The sequence below is a fragment of the Limanda limanda genome, chromosome 4, assembly GCF_963576545.1.
Source record: "Limanda limanda chromosome 4, fLimLim1.1, whole genome shotgun sequence".
Taxonomy (NCBI): Eukaryota; Metazoa; Chordata; class Actinopteri; order Pleuronectiformes; family Pleuronectidae; genus Limanda; species Limanda limanda.
Genome location: NC_083639.1, coordinates 24,638,719 through 24,648,235, shown reverse-complemented (window position 1 = coordinate 24,648,235; position 9,517 = coordinate 24,638,719).

Sequence of the window (9,517 nt, the reverse complement as noted above, 5' to 3'; positions counted from 1 at the left end):
CATTCAAACGCCTCTTTAGTTCCTTTCCAATCATTCAACAGAGGAAGAAAGTCAAACTGCTAATACCTGACACCACTGGCAGTGCCAGGACATCATGCTTGGAGGAGCTGAATTGCATTGTTACCACATCACACGTTTCTTATTCTTTGCTAATAAATATTTAATGAAGTCATTTATATGATCACATCGATGATGATGATGTTCATTCTTAATTCTGCTCTACCTGATGTAGTCGATTGTCACCTCATATAACAGAATCAGGATTGTGAGGCATTTTTTTGTATAAAATTCCTGAAAATCAGCAAACAAAATTAAAAAGTGCTGCTAATAGATGCAATGTATGAATGTGTGTGTGAATGGGTGAATGACAAACGGTAATGTAAGTGCTTTGAGTGGTCATCATGACTAGAAAAGCGCTATATAAATACAAACCATTTCACCATTTCACCATTTAACCATTTAACCATTTAACCATTTAACCATTTAACCATTTAACCATTTAACAATTTACGATTCATTAACATAAAGCATGTGTCCTGTTACAGACTACAGGGTCTCCGCTCGAACACGTTCAGAACAACATGGAGATTTCCAGAGGATTCAGGAGATCACATGTTTGTTTACAGCAGCGTCAACCCAGATCACATAAGCATTCTTGCCATCTTTGTCAGTGTCTTTCTACGTGTGTGACAACAATTTTTCCTCTGGACATATTTGTTTTCTTTTTGTCAAGTCCAGAAGCTCTAACTTGGACATTTGCGTTCACAGGAACAGCTCCAGTGAATGTTTGGAGGATCTCCAGAGTTCAGTGCATGTTTGAATGCAGCTCTAGGAACAAATATCTAAAAAATAAATGCTGACTACTTCACTGCTTTAGCCATATTAAACTCAACATTTGTATATCCATGTTTCATATCATGTTTGATTAAACAAACTAAGTTATATTTTCAAAAAAATGCTGAAATAATTTAGTTATTGATAAAGTCTGAAGATCCAAAACCTTTACAAACACATGTGGTTGTGCTAGTTAAGTGGACCCATAACCTAATTTATAATGCATTAGGGCTGAATGAAAAAGAGGAAGCATTGTGTGCGTCTGAGAGAGAGAGGGAGGGAGAGAGATTGCAGCAGTAATGGTCTTACATAAGAATGGGAGAGGCTAGTGTCTGGGAATACTCACCGACAGATAAACAAATACCTACACACAAACACATGCATTAAAGAATAGGGCTGGCGATATGGCAAAAACCTAAATCTAGATTTTTTTTAAATGTATATCAATTGATCACGATAAGTATCGCATTATTGTTTCTTTTAAGTGGAAAGACCAATTTTTGCTCATGAGCGAAGTTTGTGGATTGAACTTCTTTATGAGCAGAGAATGAGTAACACTGGATAAACAGGAACACATAAAAAAACATTAAGATAATACCTACCTCAATGTGCTTGCACATTGCAGAAGCATTATATCAATATATATTGCACTTTTGTTATATTGCTAATGATGAAGATTAGATGATATGGTTGAGTTAGGGTTATGATATAGTTAAATTGTCAAGCCCTAATCCAGACACACACAGACACATGCAGGCCTAACAAAGTTGAAAGTCTGTAGACCAGTTGTTTGCACTACTGTGGTCCTCATAAAGTCTGTTTAGACTGGGGACCAAACAATATAGATTATTTGTGGAGCAGTCAAAGCTCTATTAGGGTCTGAGCTGCTTGTAGCGGAGGCTGTACACCTCTGCTGGTGCTTGTACTAAGGCTGCCTGTACTTCACCTGTGTCTGTGGTGCTTGCTAAGAATGGCTGTAGTGGGTCTGTGCTGATAGTGCTCGATGTGGATCAGCTGTACTTGTATTGGCTGACTGGCTGGAGTCCCTGCTTTCAATGGCTGGTTCATTATCCAGCTTGTTCTCTTTTGAAAAACGTAAGCATAGCACCAGTGAATTAACAATACTGTTGTCTTCAGAAGTTGTTGATGAGGCACTTAGAACCTTTGAAACCCCCAAAATAAGCAAAACTGACAAGGAAGAGGACAAGAACAAACAGAACAACATTGTGATATTTTAATAGGTTGAATCTTTTTCCTTGGATTTGTTTTACCTGTAAATTTCCAGCACAATGGACACTCTTTTGAGGATGATAAAATACATATTTTGGCCAGAGAAGAGAGAACCCATTCCAGTCAACCTGGAAATAACACTATTAACACTTAACAGATGAGCTGGTTTAATTTAAAACACCAACTTTCAGCCTCCTTCAATTCTGTCCTAAATTCTCTCCCCATACAGCTTAACACCCGACCACACCCAACTCCAGTAACTCAAACAATAGCCTGGTGGCTCTATGACTTACATGCATTAACAGCCATTCAAGCAATCAATAAAGATGGGCAGGCCAAGAAATGCATTGTCCACAACTAGGTTAGCAACACTAGAGAGATTCACTGCAAGCTCTTCTTTGACCTGACTAATGTTTGCGCCGTTCACTCTCACTTTTTGACTCTTCAAGTGTCCCGAAAAATTGTAAAGTGAGCATGTAGAAAGGGCCAGGTCTGCTTATCTGTCCAGCGGACTGCTGATAGCAGTTCATTACCCAAGAGGCTGCCCCTGGACTCAGCATTTTCAGCTGCAGGGATTTTTATTTCTAGCTCTCCATTTTTATTCTTTTCACAACTACACTGCAACACTATGATTGCCCAACCCCCCAAACCCATGCCACCCACACTACCTCTGTGAGGTAGTCTGTCCCATTTGAGACTCGGGCTCAGGTTCGGTCTGACCTTCATGTCCTCTGACAGAGTGGCTTTCAGTGGACTGTGTTCAATAGAGGACCTAGCCCCTGACAAGTGGCTTCCTCCTTCCTGATGAAGGTGATACAGAGGTTGATGCTGACGCTTCCTTTTCTCATTTCACTGTTGAACTGCATTTGAAACCACTGACTAAACTGGTTGTGAAGATTTTAAAACAAGAATTTATATGCTGACAACGACTGCAAAAAGGTGACCGCCAAAATGACTCACAGTCCGATAGATATAAAGTTGTTGAATGGAGTATGTTTTAACAGTCAGATGGTCGTCCAGCCAACCAGAAGGTCGGCAGTTCAATCCCCAGTCTTCCCCATCCGCATGCTGAAGTGTCCTTCATACAGATGCACTGTCCATTCATACAGACGCACGTATGAAAGTGTGTGAATGTGTCAATGTCAAAGACTAGAAAAGTGTTGTATAAATACAATTGGGTAATTTACCCAGACAAGACAAGGCTACACACACGTGTTATGGGAAAGAATTAAACAAAAAGTTTGAAATAAAAAACTGCTACAATAAACAGTGTCGCTGTGACAACAAAACATCTAAATAAAATATACATTTCAGTGTTTTAACTCATTCATGGCTTTTTTGGCCAATGAATATATATATATTTGCAATTGTATTTAATACATTTTATATGAAATGACACTGATTGATATGTTTTGTCTTTGTCATTCAGATGTTAAGGTGTGTTCACCTGCACAACACAACTCTCTCCACTGAGTACATGTAGTAGGCTCTCATTAGACAAGTCACAAGTGTCCCACAGTCACAGCAAAAGACATCTAGGCCACAGCCATACGAACGCTATAGGGATATGAACGTCACACAAGAGGAGATTAGGAAATTGTGCATATATGAGAAGAATTATGGTCATTTATTATCTTAAAATTTTAAAAATGTCTCAGAATTTATGATGATTTATTTAAAGTGGTGTTGAATGTTTAGAACAAGAGAATCACATATTTTCAATACAATAAGGCTGTACAGAAACATTGTTGGAATATAACTGAATATATATATGAAAGTAAATTTGATCCAGAACTTGATGGTACTTCAGGTACTTAAAATGTACCACATTTTTTACAAAAAGCCTTACATCTAATTACTTGTGATTATGAATTTACCAAAAAAGACAAGATTACGAATTATGATACACTGTAAATGTTTAACCATGCAACAGTATAAATATAAATGCTACTTTATACTAGCTTCCCCTCTACATGAGAAAAAAGGTGTGTCATGTCAATGAGACTGTAATAAGACACTGACAGGAGTCTGTATGTAATGGAGAATCTTTACAGTGTGAGGATCTGAGCTGTGATAACCTCCAACAACACAAACTATTTAAAACACCAATTATAAAACAGGATGGTTTGAGGAAATCAGTCCAATGCACCATACTTTACATCAAATGTCGCCTGGGCGTAAAAGAGACTAAAAGTAACCGATGACACACAATATTACGGATCAGTATAATGATTCAATGACATAGCTGATCTCGTCAGGCACACACTCTATGAGGCTTTCATAGGAACACACTCACTCTTATAAAGTGAACAACAAGGTCATCCTCATAATGTGCCAGCCTGCTGTGGAGCACACATACACGTCCGGGAAGAGACATTTCGTTTCTGTGAAATGTGTCTTGATATAATCCTCCATATATAATCAACGTTTCTTTCAGTCACCTCCCTGTGTCACATGTTCTCTGATCCACTTCCAGAGACAGACCTGACTCAGCCTGCAGCCCCGGGGCCTAACCCAGCAAATCCAACTTTTCATCCTTCACATCCTCTCGTCCTCTTCAACACAACACTTCTGCTCATACACCGCGCACACAGACAGGCCTCTGCAGATGCACACAGCCAAAGCCGGCCCCGTTCATGTCACCGTTACTTGGGACCGTTATTCGCGATTTGCGCAGAGCAGCACAAATATCTCAAAACCGCAGCATCATCCAGAAGATGCGCAGAGAGAGAGAGGCGGGGGCCGGGCGCACCGCATGCCCGCAGAACACCGCAGGCAGACGGGTACATTGCGTTCGGGGCGTCGTGGACGGGTTTTCCTGTGCTAGCGTCATTTCTCACATCCTCTCATCATCAGCCCGCACCTGCAGAGCCAGAGCCGGGACACCACCCGATGCGTCACTGCGAAGGGAGCTATGACTCCACTGGATAACCCTCAGCCCAACATGGAAGCCTTCGCTTACCCGCGTTACTCCGCCGCTCCTCTCCCCAATGCGGCGCCGGGCACCGTCAGCTCCGCAGAGGCATCAGAAAACAATCCGCCTCCTCCTCCTCCTCGGTGTTGGTTTCCGTGTTTCCTGTCTCCTGTCAATGCGGTGCTGGTCTGTGTCTCTCACTCCGGTGCACTGTGTCCTCTCTCTCTCTGTGTGTGTGTGTCTCTGGTCTGCAGGCGCGCATCCCCGGTGTGTCGCTGCGTGCACACGCTCCACGTAACCGGAGGTCGGCGAGCAAGGGGCCAAAGCACTGGAGTCAGAGAGATGGGACCCATGTTAGTGCCACTTTCCCCTGGGCACAGCATAACAAACCATATGTTACAACCAAGCAGAGATGGGCAGTATTTCTATTACTTGTATTTGAAATACGTATTTCAATTACTTTGAGTATTTTGTAATTTGTATTTGATAGGGCCGAAAAAAAATCGAACGTAATTTGTAACAAAATACTTTAGAGTGGAGTAATTTAGTATTTAAAATACTCAAAATACTTTCTGTACGAATCAAAAAACAGTTCACGAGTATGCATCAATTAACAAAATGGCCCAAACCTGAATGCTCTGCTATACCAAATTGTGAGAAAACGTAAAATCCAGAAAAAGTATTTTCTATATTTTAAATACAAAATACATGTATTGTATTTTGTTACATTTTCTGGCACCAGTATTTTGTATTTTATTTTGATACATTTATTCGAGGGGTATTTTGTATTTTGTATCAAAATACATTTTGATGTATTTTTGCCCATCCCTGCAACCAAGGTCATCCTGTACAACAAATGGGGGAAATTAAAGGGTTTCAAAACATGTATTACGGTTGCAGTGTGTAGGATTCTGTGACATAAAGTGGTGAAGTTGCATTTGGCAGCTGAATACCTCTGTTAGGAATTTCAAACTTTTAACTAAAGGTTGTGTCTGAAAGAACTTTTAACAATAAAGATAGAAGTAATTTTAGTTAGATATTATGCTTTATACAAATTATTTTAATAATAACTTTTCCTTCCTAAGGTTTAATCTACGAATTAGAATGTATGTGCGTCATAATGTTGTATGCTGATTTGGTTTAGTCGTTTGAATGTCTGTACAAACAGAACGTACAGCCGATATAGCAGAAATAATCGTCTTTTCATTCTCAGAATGGTCAGTCTCACAGCTGTCTGAAGGTCAATTTATGCTTGTACGTATTTTGTAAAACCGACAGATAAGACCGCCCTATCCGTCGTGGAACGCCCTCTCCAAGCGCCTCGGAGAGCTTTTCGTACACGTCTGATTTTTCTAACTGTCCGTCTTTATGTCGAAGAGCCCACGGACAGCTCTTGGCTGTGATTGGTCCGCGAACGCGTCATTTCCCTACGACGTCATTTCCGGACCTCACACTTCCTGCCTTCTTCCCTGTGTCACATCAAACCCAAACACAACTATGATTCTACGATTAATGTGACGTGTGTGTTAAGCCAGCGGAGTTGTTCGGCTGATGGTGGCTCGTTAGAGCACTGAGGGCATGTGTGCACGGTCACATACGGTTATAACGAGCTTTCAAAACGGCGCTAGCAGGCTAGGCTAGCGGGCTAGCCACCATGCTAACTGCGGTGGTAACAGAGCAAAAACCCGCCGTCACGACTTTAATTCCACTTCTATCATGACACTGTTTCTATAATACCGTCAGGTTAGAAGCAAACACTGGATAGTAGTTAGTGTCGGGAGTCCTGCTGACTGTGTGTGGAAGCTGGGGGGAGCTAGCTCCGTGTAGCTTCTAGCTACATGTAGCCTCAAGCAGATTCAAGCTGTGGAATCAGCAACACAGTTCGGAAACAAGACCGGAGAACCGCTGCGCTAAGAAACGATAACATCAGCATTTTGACCCGCTGGTTGTCACTTTATTTAGTTCTGTTAGTTGCCATGGTTCAGTGTGTGGGAGGCAAGCTAACAGATGTAAACAGAGACACGTGGACTTCTTCTTCCCAAATGGGGTAGGCTTCTCTGAGCTCGTCTTCCGTTGCGCCACCTATGGGTTTGGCGGTGAATTTTTTTCGACGTACAGAGGTCGGAGAAGCAAAAATCAAAAAGACTCTTCGCCCCTCCTGGAGCCCTCTCCGAGAAACGGATACGTAGAAGCATACTGGAGCCTTGATAAGTCTCGAGGTTGGACAGAGCGTCTCTGTTGACTTCATTTTGGGACATTGTTTTGGTTAAGTTGTTGCAAATGTTTACACAGTCAAATTTGTTTTAAATTAGCTGAAACTAAATAATCTTTTCTCCAATTGTAAACACCTTTGGCCCATATTGCATCTGTGGTTCAAGGACGTTCTTGAAGTAAAACTCGTTGTCTAGCAACTATAGCGTCATGGGGAGTGTCTTCCTGTTCACTTCCATATTCCAAAAGCCAGGAGGAAGGATTACGCCTGTGCACTTCCGAGGAGGAGGAACGAAGATCTACTGTATGAAATGGACAGATGCCGGATGTTCGTGGCGCTCTGATACAACTAGTGTGGGGAGGCCCATTGCTTTTGCCGTATCCTGTTCATTGCTTTCCTAAATAAATTCTTGATTGACTAAACTGAGTTCGGCTCATCTTCTCTTAAAGGATAAAAGAACAAGTTTCTCAACACCTCTCACCTCCTCCTCTCCTTCCAAACATGAAAGAGAACCTGTGGTAACCTTCAGTTTTCATAAAAACTCAAAGGGTGTTTAGTTTCTCCAGTCTGGGCTACTAGAAGAAACATGGTGGCGTCTGTAGAGAGGACCCCCCCTGATGTTAATATAAAGTATTTCAATATAAAGGGCCCATTCTAGGGTAAAGAAAACAACAGCTTGTTAAAATATCACTAGGATTATTTAATATTAAATTTCTATCATTAGATTCCTATCACCTAAAACACTGGACCTTTAAACTTTCCAAATTCTAATCCCAACTGAAATTCCCTCACTGGGATTTGACATTAAATGGCCTGTACATTTGAAGGATATCTGATTAAAGTAGATCATCATTTATTTAGTCGTGGTGATTTATTATTACACTGTGTGAAAGGCAGCCTTTCTCTGATTTGGCTTATTTTACACATGAAAAGGTTTATCTCCACATATTGGTTTAACAGAGGCATCAGCAGGACCACTAACAGGGATTGTTGTTACTGCTTTAAAAGATTGCTATTTCAGAGCCTGTGTTGTGTTGTAAAGTTGGATCTAAAGCATAATTGGTACAATAGGCTTATAAGACTTGAAAAGCAATATTATTGAGAAGATTATGAGGTGAGGTTTGGGGAGATGAGTTAAAGGTTAACGGGCAGGGAGAGGCAGCAGAGCAGCTGGAAGGCAGACTGGTGAGGCAGGCAACGGGGAAGGAGAACCTGAGGCACAGGGTATACACAGTTAAACAAGGCTCAGGCAAACACAACAAAAATACACACTTGAGTTAAGGTTTGGCTGCATGGACTCAAATTATGGTAATTGTGAGACTTGTTGAGCCAAAGAGACACAAAGACACACAATAAACCCTCATTTATGATGCTGTTGATTTGTCATCTGTGTTCATCACATGTTCAAGAAAAAATGCTCCATCTCCTTAAAGGTGTGGTTGATTTTCAAGACGGGCAATGGTGCAGACCTGCCAAGACCCAAGTAGGTCTGCATACATAAACATCTTGTACAGGCCGTTGTGGCTCAGGGGATAGAGTGGTTGGTACACTAACCAGGTTAATGGTTTGATCCCTGTCTCCCCCATTCCGCGTGCTTTGGTTAAGATGCTGAACCTCAAATTGCCTCTGCCGGCATTGTATGATTGATGTATGATATCGAAAGTGCTGCACATAGATGCACTGTGTGTACCTGGGTGGATGGCAAAACTGTAAAGCGCTTGTGGTCATCAAGACTGGGAAATTGCTATATAAATGCAAACCATTTAACATTTAAGCATCCTCAAATATTATTCAACCCACCTATCTTCTTAACGCTTTTCCTCCTTAAACTACAGGCCAGGTAAAAGTTGACAAAGTTGACAATACTGAATTTACAAATGTTTGGTATCAGCCACAAATACACCATAAATCACCTGCACATACGCTATGACCCCATGTACAAATATTCTTGATATCAGATATGATCTTTAAACAATCATTTATAACACACAGTAGAGCTGATTACATGTGTAACTTCATCCTTGACTGAGGCACCTGTCACTGTGGAGGTGAGGTTGAAGTAGCTTATTTGTTGTCAGAGCCTTTTTGACATGATCCAGAGTGTTGACGACAACATGCAGGACTGAAAACTATACTAAATATTAAATGTATACATTTTAATATCAAATATATAGATATTTTTAACAAACTACAAGTATGATGCTGAAGTGATGACTCAAATGACTCAGAATGGTAAAATAAGAACTACAGTGATGACTACCCATAATGCCCTCACTCTGAAGAAATACTGAATCGGTCAATAGCCTCCAGAGAGAGTGTGTCAGGGC